Source organism: Acyrthosiphon pisum, chromosome X (genome assembly GCF_005508785.2).
Source record: "Acyrthosiphon pisum isolate AL4f chromosome X, pea_aphid_22Mar2018_4r6ur, whole genome shotgun sequence".
In the NCBI taxonomy this organism is placed as follows: Eukaryota; Metazoa; Arthropoda; class Insecta; order Hemiptera; family Aphididae; genus Acyrthosiphon; species Acyrthosiphon pisum.
The window spans coordinates 94,103,469-94,109,400 of record NC_042493.1 but is presented as its reverse complement, the minus strand read 5'-3'; positions in this window follow the sequence as shown (position 1 = coordinate 94,109,400).

Below are 5,932 nucleotides of genomic sequence, written 5' to 3'. Positions count from 1 at the left end.
CACTTCTGCAAGTCACAAGTCACAAATTTAGAGGCAATAACTACTATATTTACTCTGATTTGGATACAGAATTTCGTCCAAGTAGTTAAAGAACACGTGCAATTTTGTTCGTAATAATTAAAGACCGAATTCCCGTGCAATTGCAACTTTTTATGGCGTGTTCTAAATTCAATAGAAGCAAGCTACAAATCCAAATCAGGAGATTTAGATTAATTTAAAGAAAGTTTTATGTTGCACAAAATTGCACGTTTCGGGTTTTTTTTTATAAAAATGTACTTTTGTACAAATATTTTTGTATTTTTGTATTATTTTTTCATCGTTGCTATATTATGTTGTTATCTAACATTTAACAATATTATTATATATATAATATGTATATATATCAATATAATGACTAAGTACTAAATAACGGGAAAAAAATATTTTTAAAAGCACCTAGTCGTACTAATGCTTATAAAACATGTATGGATAATATCACAGATAATAAATGCCACGGACATTATGGTTTCAAACGTGCCAACTAATGCCTCAACTCCGGTGGCAGAAATTGTATGTGCCACGTTATAATAATTAGTTTTTACTTTATTACTGTTTTAAGTATTTAGTATCAATATTTATATAATAGTTAATATAATATATTTAATATTTATATACATATTTAATATAGTATAGGATTTTATATTTTATAATTCTTAATTTATATTATATTATTTAATATTTTACTATTTTACTATTGAGAAAATCGAAAAATGACCTCTCTAAAGTACCAAATGAAGTCTCCGCTTAGAATCTAAAACGGTGATAAACTAATAAATAATAGATGATAAATAATAATGAATACTACTATATAAGGAGGAATTATTGTTAGTTACCGTTGTTGAGGGTAATAACGGGAGCTAGGTAGGTACTGAACCGATTTCGAAATTTTTTTCACCAATAGAAAGCCACATTCATTGTGAGTGTCATAGGCTAATTTAAAAAGGAAATTGTTCACCCCCGGTAGGTGCTCAAACAAGAATTTTAAGATTTACTATAGAAATTGTTGTTTATTAATAGTTTCTATGGGTTATAAGAGTTAAGAATAATATTTATTTAATATGATTTTTTTTTTAATTTGAATATTATTGCAGCGTCTCAATCTCATTTGTTTCAATCAGTCGATGTTACAATCAGACAAGTACATTTACTTGCGTGACGCCATCGCTACTGTAAGAGACGTGACCAACATTGGTCTTTTGACCATCATCTCAGCTACTCATGTTGGAAACCCACGCATGATTCATTCAATAGCGAATTGCAACGGGATCAAGACTATGATTGAGATGAGCTGGCTGAAAGAGCCGAACAAATGTGCCGAAAAATGAGCCAAACACCATCTTCCTCTTTTGTTTAACATAATCACAAATCAGTGGAAAACTATACCAATAATTATACCACTAAAAAGTTGTGTCGCACGACATTTCTATATACCTATATTAGATATACATATCTACTTGATATGCTGTCGTACAATGTCCGCGAACTGACGTAGTCGGATTGCCTTCTAGGGTGGCTGAATTGCACTGACTGCTGCAAGTGACACCCAAAAGGATTTGAACAATCATAATTTTTTAAGGGGTTGTCATTTTTAAGGGCAACAAAGTGCACAGGGTCAGCTAGTATAATATAAATTAAAAATTATAAATTATAAGATCATATACTATATTAATTATGTATGAATATAAATATTGGTACTAAATACTAAAAACATTAATACAGTAAAAACTAATTATTAATATTGAATAATAATAATTTAATTTCATATCATATAAATGCTGATAATAAAACCTACATCATAATATACATTATATTATATTTGATAAGTTGAAAAAGAATTCTTCCGGCACTTGCGTCAATGGTTGTGAGAGACCAAATGTCTCCCCAATTTTTCATAACGCGTAAAGATAATTGGTGAACAGACGTAGAAGGTCTTAAAAAAGGAGGTCACCAATGGAGCAGTATCGTCGTTTTCACGGTTTAAAAGTCCATGCAATAACGATTTACCAGGTTACCAAGTACGAATTTAAATTCTCGCAAACACAATTTAATAACAATAAATTTGTTTATTGAATATAAATGAGTGTGCGAAAAATTAAGTAAAAAATGTATTATAAATAATAATTCAGCAAATAAATTTACATGTACCTATGACAAAAGTACTTATAACAAAATATAAAAATGTACGAAGCGAATATAATGATTATCGACAAATAAGCGTTGGCGCTTTGCAAAGTAGAAAAAATGTGGTTTTTGCATGTCGTAACAATTCGGCGGTGTATTCGTCCGGATAAACAAGCAAGAGTTCAGCAGCAACTGTGTCGGTTGGAGGTGACGTCGTGGAGGCGATTGGACGGCCGGCGCACCGATACCGCGGTTACTGCGACGATGCTGATACCGTGTTGTGGTACGCCGCAAGTAGTTCACCAGTTATCATAAGGCACTATCTGTTATAAGCCATTGCTTAACCTATATAATATTATCTTAAATCGTGTCTGAAACATCGTGTTAATTTATAAACGTAAAGCAAACTACTTTTATAAGTATTATTTATTTCTATTGTGTACCTACTTTCGTTTTTTGAATCGTTTTGACATTAACAGAATTTACTAATTGTTAACCTAGTCCTAGTGGTGGTTTGGACGAAAAACCACTCAATGATTGTTTGTTAAACATATTTTAACGTGAAATTTCACTGAATCAAGTATTGTTGGCCATTCTTGAATGTAAAATTGTGAAATCGATTAGGTATTCTTTTAATTGTAAGTATTACCTATCAGTTTAATATTATTATAATAACATACTAAATCAACTGAGCATAGGTATTTTACATTTGTACATGGGCTACGATAGATATTAAGAGGATATTACAACCGCATGTGTTGTCTCCGTCTTACAAATGTTAAACATAGAAAAAACCGAAAAGGCTACAGTCATCACTAAGAAACAATATTTTCACCACATAAAAAAGAGAACTTTGGCTGTGCAGTGTTGTTTTTATTTTTTTGATATCACTTATATGGAAAAAGTTCTTACTGTTTTAAAAACCATTATTGTTTGTGATTTTCAAACTTGAAAAACTTTTTTCATATAAATGATATCAAACAAATAAAAACAATGTTGCACAGTCAAAGTTCTCTTTTTCTTGTGGTGAAAATCTCGTTTATTAGTTATGACTATAGCCTTTTCGGTTTTTTTCTATGTTGTACATTTGTAAGACGGAGACAACACATGCGGGTGTAACATCCCCTTAAATCGATTATCTAACAGATCAGTACCAAAATTGTAGATTACAATGGCACATAGATTTTTATTCGAGAATAACCTGCACAGTGTATTGTTGTTTTGTTTAATCGAGACATCCAGTAATCCAGGTGGGGCTTTGTCCCAACAAATGCAAATTAGTGAGACTTTTATAGTATAGGCTAATTTGTTATCAATAATTTTTCCCAAGAATTTAACAAATTGAAAGAGTATCCATACTTGTTATGAATAAATAAAAAATAATGTACCTACGTTGGTATATATTTCATGTATAAATGTTGATCTTATTTATAGTACCTATTACAAATGAGTATGAAATTTATTATAATCAACTAAATAATAAGTAGGTGTAAGTGTGTACATAATATGTACATGAAATGATGAAGTAGTACTTTAAACTATTATTTTTTTATTTCAGGCTAAAAGAGCTACAACAAATTTTAAAAGCTGTTAAGCTGGAGAAATCTGATACCAAACAATCCTGCTCATACACAAAAAACAAAATTTATGAAATAAGAAACTCTAGAACTTAACTCTAGACCACAGAAAAACCAACAACCTCAACAACCATCGCAGGCGCCGGTTATACAACAGTCAAATATTTTATGAGAACATCAATTTCTGATGGATTACCAATCTTATACACCACTTGGACCAAATCCAATACAACCTACTGTTGACACCTCAATGCAAGCTCTACACTTCAAAGACTTACCATTCTTTAAGATAGTAAAACAATTAACAAAGCCTATGCACCTCAAGTCTCATTCTAAAAATTTTGGTTGTATATTTAATGTATCAGCTAAAGTTAAAAGTTTTATTCGTGAATCACTGAATATTGACAGTCAAGAATATAGATTTCAAATAATTTTAAGATTAAAACAAGTTGGACTTATTGAAAATTTTAAGGACCGTTTACCTAAAAATATTACAATTTCTGTAAATGGAATTGAATGTAAGTTACCTAAATTAAACTACCGTGAAATCGTTCCGCGACGAAACAATAATCCTATAGATATTACTGAAAAAATAGTTTTCAGAAAAAATGGTTTATCAGACGCAATAGAAATTACATGGTCACAAGAACCACACAAATATATAGGTTGTGTTTATATGGCCCAAAAATTGACTTGTAATGATCTGCTTGTAGAACTTGAAAAAAGACCCAAACGTGCCTCTGATAAAACTAAGGAACTCTTTAAAGAATCTACAGAAAATGATGGCGATACGCTTGTAGATTACCTGATTGCTTCTGTTAAGGATCCATTAAGTAAACTAAGAATGAAACATCCTGCTCGAGGTGTAGACTGTACACATTTACAGTGTTTTGATGCAATACAGTTCTTACAGATGAATGAACATGTCCAAACATGGAAATGTCCATTATGTAAAAACAAAATTAAATTTGAAAACATTGTAATATGTGAATTTTTTTTAAAGATACTTCAAAGTAAAGATCTAACAGAAGAATGTGATAATGTTTATTTTTTCAAGGATGGCACATGGTCTGAAAGAAATAATAGAGAATTCTCAAAAAATGGTAGAACAAATGCCAGTCGATCTACAAAGAATGTAGTAGAATTTACATTGTCAGATTCTGATGATGAAGATAATAGTAATAGAACTTAGATAATGATGAGATTATTCCAAGACCAAAACGTTTTAAATGTAATCCGCTGGAAAAAGTATAAATAAACAATAGATATCAAGAAAAAGATAAATCAAGAACGCTATATGTGTTATAACATTAGATTAAACAAATGTATTTCAATTCTTACTGATATTGTATACAATTTGTTATGTTAATAACTTGTTTTTTAAAAACATAGTACAACTGGTAATGATTTTTATTTTATCGAAACTGAAATATTGTAAATAATTAGTACTCTTAATAATGTATATAATGACTTTTAAATGCCATAAATAATTTAATTTTAATTATTGCAAATAAATCATATTTTCCCATGTTAATATATTTATGCATCATTTCAAATATAAGAGTACCACATTACAGCCTACTACTGAATATGATTGTGGCTGTGAATATGGAAGCTAGTGACATTTTTTCTCATTAGTATATAAGGTGTTTAATTACTATTTTCAATAAGATTAAAACAATTCATAGTTATAAGATCCTATAAAATAACTTAGGTTAAAATGATTTTAATATAGAAATAACATTTGTATATTTCAATAAAATTCCAAATTCCGAATTGTATGATGACCTGTTTTTACAGTATTTTTAATTTCTATGTAATTATGTTGTATTATTGTGTCACAATATGAGAATAAAATTAATTATTTTAAATTTATGTTCCTATTTTTTATTTACTTTTTATCCAATCCATTTGTGAGCATTTTTTTAATTTTTAAGTTGAAACAAATAGTTAATCCTTATTACAAGTTTAAATGCTATAGATGGGCATTAACCTAACCTAACCTAGACAACTTAAACAAAAACTTCTTTGGAATCTAACTTAATTCATAGTCAAAAGTATAAAACTACAGTTAAAAAATATAATACTTACATATTATGATTGATTTAAACCAAATTATATTATGTAGGCTTATCTAAATTACTGCACTCTCAATGAATGCTTATTACAAACTGAAATAAAATAAAATGGCATGT